This window comes from Chamaea fasciata, unplaced genomic scaffold (genome assembly GCF_029207755.1).
Source record: "Chamaea fasciata isolate MVZ Bird 193981 ecotype frontalis unplaced genomic scaffold, bChaFas1.0.hap1 SCAF_70, whole genome shotgun sequence".
Taxonomy (NCBI): domain Eukaryota; kingdom Metazoa; phylum Chordata; class Aves; order Passeriformes; family Sylviidae; genus Chamaea; species Chamaea fasciata.
In genome coordinates this window covers 420,673-428,240 of record NW_027094155.1, presented here as the reverse complement: position 1 = coordinate 428,240, position 7,568 = coordinate 420,673, and positions in this window count along the sequence as shown.

Genomic DNA, 7,568 nt, shown 5'->3' with positions numbered 1-7,568 from the left:
TTTAATTTTAATTAAAACAATTAAATAATTAATTATTTGATTATTTTAATTAAAATTTTTCGATCCCAAAAAATCAAAAAAATTCACCCCAAAATTTCACCCCAAAATCCCAAAAAATGACCCGAAAATTTCCACTGAAAACTGAAAATTTTTAAGCCTCAAAATCCCTCAATTTTACCCCAAAATTCCCGCTAAAAATTGGGATTTTTAGAGCCTCAAAAATCCCCAAAATTCACCCCAAAATTGGAATTTTTGAAGTTCCAAAACCCCCAAAATTTCCACCCAAAATCCCAAAAATTCACCCCAAAATTCCCACCTAAAATCCCTCAAAAAACCCCAAAATTCCCACTAAAATTTAGGATTTTCAGAGCGCCAAAATCCCCAAAAATTCACCCCAAAATTTCCACCCAAAATCCCAAAAATTTACTCCAAAATTCCCTCCCAAAATTAAGATTTTTAAAGCCCCAAAATCCCCCAAAATTCACCCCAAAATTCCCTCCCAAAATTGGAACTTTTCGAGCCCCGAAATCCCCCAAAATTCACCGAAAATGCCCTAAAAATGACCCAAAAATTCCCACTAAAAATCAGGATTTCAGAGCCCCAAAATCCCAAAAAATGACCCCAAAATTCCGACTGAAAAATGGAGTTTTTTGAAGCCCCAAAATCCCTCAAATTCTCCCCAAAATTCCCACCCAAAACGCCAAAAATTCACCCCAAAAATTCCCATTAAAAATCAGGATTTCAGAGCCCCAAAATCCCAGAAAATGACCCCAAAATTCCCACGAAAAATTGGAATTTTTAGATCCCCAAAATCCCCCAAATTCTCCCCAAAAATCCCAAAAAACCCCCCAAACCCCCTCCCAGTACAAACCAGTACAAACCAGTAAAGAAAAACCCCAAACCAGTATAAACCAGTATAAACCAGTACAAACCAGTCACCCCAAATCCCTTCCCAGTTCATCCCAGTTCATCCCAGTGACCCCTAAAGCCCCTCCCAGTACAAACCAGTAAGGAAAACCCCCAAACCAGTACTAACCAGTATAACCCAGTACAAACCAGTACAAACCAGTATAAACCAGTAACTCCCAGTATCCCCCAGCGCCGGGCCCTGGCCCTGAGCCGCTCCATGGAGGTCGCCGAGCGTCGAGAGATCCCAGTTCAAACCAGTACGGACAGGTGAGGGCACTGGAATGGGGACTGGAGGGCACTGGTTTATACTGGGATGGACTGGGAGTGGGTTTGGGGGTCACTGGTTTGTACTGGGATAGACTGGGAGTGGGTTTGGGGTCACTGGTTTGTACTGGGATGGATTGGGAGTGGGTTTGGGATCACTGGTTTGTACTGGGATGGACTGGGAGTGGGTTTGGGGTAACTGGTTTATACTGGGATGGACTGGGAGTGGGTTTGACGTCACTGGTTTATACTGGGATGGACTGGGAGTGGGTTTGGGGGTCACTGGTTTATACTGGGATGAACTGGGAGTGGGTTTGGGGTCACTGGTTTATACTGGGATGAACTGGGAGTGGGTTTGGGGTCACTGGTTTATACTGGTTTAAACTGGTTTCGGGGTTTCTTGGCGTGGTTTAACCTTTGCCCCTCCCCCACATGTGAACCGATCACGCCCCTCATCAGGCCACGCCCCCTTCCCTTATATAGCTGGACAAGGGCGGGGCAAACTGGGCGGGGCCTGGGGGTTACTGGGTTCTACTGGGAGGGAGTGGGAGGGGCCAACACGGCTCTGACCCCGCCCACCGCGCCGATATGCAAACTTATGTAAATGAGAGCACAAATAAACGCGAATGACGTCACTGACCACAGGGACTGGGAGTTACTGGTTTGTACTGGGAGGGGCCTGGGCGTGACTCAGACCCCGCCCATCTCACCGAGGCGCCAGCCTTATGTAAACTTATGCAAATGAGAGGCGAAATAAACGCCAGTGACGTCATTTTTACGCAGAGGAGCAAAGCGGCGCCGCGGGGCATGACGGGATACACCGGGGCGCAAAGCGGCGCCGCAGGGCATGACGGGATACACCGAGGCGCAAACCAGCGCGGGGAATGACGGGATACACCGAGGCGCAAAGCGCCACAGGGCATGACGGGATACACCGAGGCGCAAACCAGCGCGGGGAATGACGGGATACACCGAGGCGCAAAGCGCCACAGGGCATGACGGGATACACCGAGGCGCAAAGCGCTACAGGGCATGACGGGATACACCGAGGCGCAAAGCGGCGCTACAGGGCATGACGGGATACACCGAGGCGCAAAGCGCTACAGGGCATGACGGGATACACCGAGGCGCAAAGCGGCGCCACAGGGCATGACGGGATACACCAAGGCGCAAAGCGGCGCAGGGAATGACGGGATACACCGAGGCGGAAAGCGCCACAGGGCATGACGGGATACACCGAGGCGCAAAGCGGCGCCGCGGAGCATGACGGGATACACCGAGGCGCAAAGCGGCGCCGCGGAGCATGACGGGATACACCGAGGCGCAAAGCGGCGCCGCAGGGCATGACGGGATACACCGAGGCGCAAAGCGGCGCGCGGCATGACGGGATACCTGCAGTTCCTCTCCTAAAGGAAGGCTCAGCCTGGGACTCACTCCTCTCTTTTCCAAGACACCACTTTAGAAAACTGCAGGATTCCAACCTAACCCTTCCTCCAACACAGGGGCTGGAAGAAAAGATTCAGAATTTCTGTCCACCCCCATAGGTTCAGCCATACAGCTATGGCAAAATGCATCTCTTCTCTGCACTCTTCTCACGTAAGATTTGTTTCTTTAATAAACCTTTCCTCGCAGGAGCAGTCTTACATCAGTATGAGATTTGTAATGTTTTAAGCAAATTTATAAACCAAGGGTTTGTAGTTGCACATACGGCAGAGATTCCAGATGAGAGAAGAGCAGACCAAATGCAGCCAGACTGGTGTTTTAAAACTGAGGTCATCGACTGATTCCTGTGATCCACGATCCCAACACCAGGCCACACCTGGTGTTCTTGCCTCTAGAGAAAAGCACACAACCTATTATCTCTGCTAAGCTCATTTGGTACCATTTAATACGTATTTATCACACACTCACAAAATGGCAAGTGTGGTTGCATCACTACCACAAAATGCTCTTGGGGATTTACTCAATCATTGATGATTACAGAAATGGTAAGAAGAGAGGCCAAACAATAGGGGGAAAAGGTGGATTTACCCTACACAGCATCCAAATTCTTAACAACAGGATGGACTTTGCCACTTATTGCTAATGCTAACTCACATAGAAGGAGTTAGAAGTTTGATCTGCAAGACAGTTCACACAAGGCCACAAAGGAAAACAAGCACTTTACATGTTGAATTTCACCCCTGTTTATGAGGTTTTCTCATGATGTTTAACTTCAATTATCAAACACAAATTTTCAAACATACCGGTGAACATCCCTCAGTCCAGAGTCTCTGCCTATTTCTTGCTCTAAGTTAGATGAGCAAACAGATAAAATTGTATCAGCTCCTTTGAACCGACCAATTTCAATTCAGCTGTGGTTACAGCATTTCAACGGCCAACAAAAAGCATGCACAGCTGAGTTTCAGAAAATATAAATACTCACACAAAGCAACATTTTCAACTCCAAGAGTGTTTAGTATGACACACTTAACTACCTCCAGTGCCTAAGAGATCTGTATTGAAAAATCTGAGCCATGTTACTAATTTTAAGTGGACACTAAAAAACCAAACCCAAACATTAACATGCCGCATGTCCTGGCTCTCTTAGCACTGCATTGGCCATAAACACACAAGAATTTTGATTCCAAAGATTTCTCAAGGTTTCCTGGGTTTTTGTTGTTCCTACAAGTATCCCAGCTTGTTTTTACTCACTGTACCAGTCTCAGGTTGTAAACACAAGTGGGCTGTGACTCTCCCATGAGCAAGTTTTTTCATGTATTTGCAAAACTGACCGCACGAACGTGGTTACAGCTGCTCACATGCTCTACTGCCTACACACACTGAAATGCCAAACAATTAAGGAAGGCTCCAATGAATTCTCAAGATTTGGGATGCTTTTTAAGAGCTATTTCAAAAAATAACTAAAACCAATATTTGTTGATGCATTTACTACCACGTAATTGTACTAGAGCCCGTTGAAGAGACAAATTTGAGGTTTTTTTTAATGCCTTAAGAAAGTATCTTTACCGAACACAAGAATTGGTTTACACTAGCAAATCATCAGCTCAGGTCCTGCTTTTTATCAGTGCTTGGACAGATAAAATGAATTTTGTACATCTATCTACCAAAGGATTGCTATTCTTGGCAGTTTATTATCCTGACTGGATCAATTAATTCCTTGCATTGGGGCAACAGGATGATGCACAGATAGACACAGAAGCTCAGAAAACCCTCAGAAATACCTAGTGACTGACCATGAGACTCTGGCCAGCCTCAGCCCAAGCATTTTCTCAGTATCCTCTGTACACTAATCTAGGGGAGCTATGAAACACAAGAAATCTCCCCTAACACAAATTACCACTCACCAGTGGCCAGTATTACAGCCCTGACCTGATAAAAATATCCAGGAATCATCTGAATCAGATTTTTCTCCCTATCCCATCCACTGACAAAATTACACAAAGCAAAGTGTTTAAACTGCCATTATGTACCAAGACACATGAAGATGCACAAGATCATGTATTTGGTAACTGAAGTTTCCTCATGCAGCAAGGGGAGGACAAACTGGGGGAAGCAATCTCTTTGTCCTAGCATGGACACAGAAGAAAACCATTTAGTCTGAGACTAAATTCATGTCATAATCAACTTGTACCTTTGTTTGTTCCCACCGATTCCAAAATATTCCTCTCTTAAAATAACAATCCTTTTGTTCAGGCTGCATTTTCACTTCCTGTGTTAAACACTTCCAAAATAACTTTGAATATCTGAGGAATTCAAGTTGTTGAAAACAGTGGCTGGGAGGAAAACAAATTAAACAGATTTGATTAAGCCCAGTGTGCTTATATGAAAATCTTTCATTTGGCTTTCCACAGCTCCATCTGCATGGCGATCTCTCTAGACTCACAGACAGATTTAAACTTGACATTATCTCATGTACCTTGGGAAAAATCCTGCACAGCAAATTGAATTTTTAAAAGTAGTACTGCATTCAATGAGCAACTAATACATTACATTTACTTGAACTGCAGCAGAAGAACATTAAGGATAAGAAGCCCATTTGGAACTTATGTTCTTTAGCCTACATTTGAATATACATTTCAGGTGTAGATGTTACAGTATTACGGGGGGTTTTGAGTCTAGGCTTTGTGCAAAAATAACAACTCCAGTATATTTGGTGAGGGGAAGCAGCAAAAAAGTCCCATAAACACGCTGTACACAACCTGTGCCAATCCCAGATGTCACTTGTGGCCTGACAGTGTTGTCAGCTCTCCATCTTAAAACAGCTTGGTTTTCTTTTCCACTGAAACCAAACCTTTTTCACAGCGTCAACACATTCCCTGCTTATGGCCAGCCTGTTGTGAGCCAGAACCTTCACAGCTGGTTGGTGGGTGGGTGGGTTTTTTTGTTTTGAACCTTCTCCTTCACAACAATTCTCACTAGCACATGAACTTCACTCCACGTTACTCAACTGTGCCCTGCTTTACATTCCAGGCTGTCGAGACCATCCAGTTCTTCCAGGAATTATCTGCTCCTCCAGCCTACCAAAGTCTCTTAATCCTGTGCCATGGCATTTAGTTCATCCTGAAGAACGGTCTCAAGACAAACCCTGAGGATCTGCATTAACACACCAATTCTTCCCTTCCAAGTACAGCTTCTTGCTCTCCCCTTCAGTCATTCCCTGTCCAGTTTACCAACCACCATTTTAACACCTTATTTTGTAATTTCCCATAGAGTACTACACAGACATGCTTCTTAAGTGTAGATAATGAACTTCCTACACCTAAACTATTATTTTATCAAGTTAAAGGACGGGCTACATCTGGCACCAATTACTTTGGACAAAAACCTCTCATCCATCTGTTATTTGCTGTTGAATCTGTCAATATGTTTTCAAGATAGGCTCTAGAAAGTCATCCATCCTCTTCAGACCAGAATAATTCTCTTGCCCATCTCCCTTCTCCATTTTTTTTTCTTCCTTTTACACATTTTTTGTCTCTCAAAATGTAGTCATGATGTTTGCCAATAGATTTCACAAGACTCTAAGGGCCTAGCTCTTGAGTAAAAACAAATTAGAGATAGATGTTGATATTTGTCACAAATATATTTAATTCCTCATTTTAGACAGAGCCCTTCTTTGGTTTGTTTAATCTCTGCAGTTCAGGCAACCTCTTGCACATATATCGACTCACTTAATCCTTGCCTTCTTCCCTTTCTCTGCCCTCTTCTCACCCCCACACACAAGCACATGGCTCTACAGACCTGATCAAAAATTAACTTTCATGAGCAAGCTACTTTAGTCTGCAAATCACCCTGAGCAAAATATTGCCAAGTAAGGGACACACTACAATTAAACATCAAGAAAAAGCTGCCCTAAAAAAGTGAAAAACGCTTATTAGAAAGGATAGACAGGAGTCAGGAAAAACAAAACTTATGGCAAAATCTGGTTTCTTAAAAGAATTCAATTTGAAGCAATACAAAAAGAAAAAAAACCCTATTTCTGTGTTTCCAACTGTCTTCGTATTTGTCCAATTCCTAACCCAGAAATGGAAACAAACCAGTGTAATGCACTTCAACTTGACCCCTGGAGACGCCTCCTTGAAATAAGATTCAAAACCACAACCTCTCAATTCCTATTAAAAATTCATTTCTTCGGAACACTGTTAGGCAGAACAGTGAGACAAAAACCTCTGAAAAAGAATGCACCACCAGAGACAGAAAATTATTTTGAATCTATTGAAAGCATTGATGTTAAATCTCGTTACAAGCTGAAGTCTGTAACAAAAAGTACTATTTCCTACAGGACACTTAAGGACTGTAGGACACCATGTCTCCATAGGCCTGGGAAATGTGTTTTTAAAGATACTCCTTCAAAGGCTTCATCCAGAGTTTGGACAAAACTAGATGTCCAAGTTTCCTGTCTCTTGAAGTAACAAGTAAAAACAATGGTTTGAAGACTGTTAGGACAATCCTGGAAACATAAGAGCAGTCCACACAACCTCAAATCGTTCTCTTTAAGGAAAATGCTGGAACTGCAAGTTGTCACAAGGCAAATTTGCAAAACTTAAACATTTCTACAAGTTTTCTCAGCTGTTCTGCAGTGTTGCTGCAGTGTCCTCTGCTCCCAAAAAAAACAGGTTTTCCACTGTTTTTAGCTGCAGCTTAGCAGTGGTGGGAAAAACTGTGTTTTTGCAGACAGAGCCATCAGCTGGAAGATCTGAAATACTTTTCAAGACAAAGTTCCTCCTCTCTCATTCCCCAAAAGCACTGTTATAGAGAACCTACGTTATGGAAAACTCTCCACATACAAACCTCTGCACATTAACAGGGAAAGAAAACAAGATTAAGAGAACACTGCAAGAACTGTAAAGTAAGAGGAATTCCCCTACAAATTGTTTTGGTTCTAATACTACTTC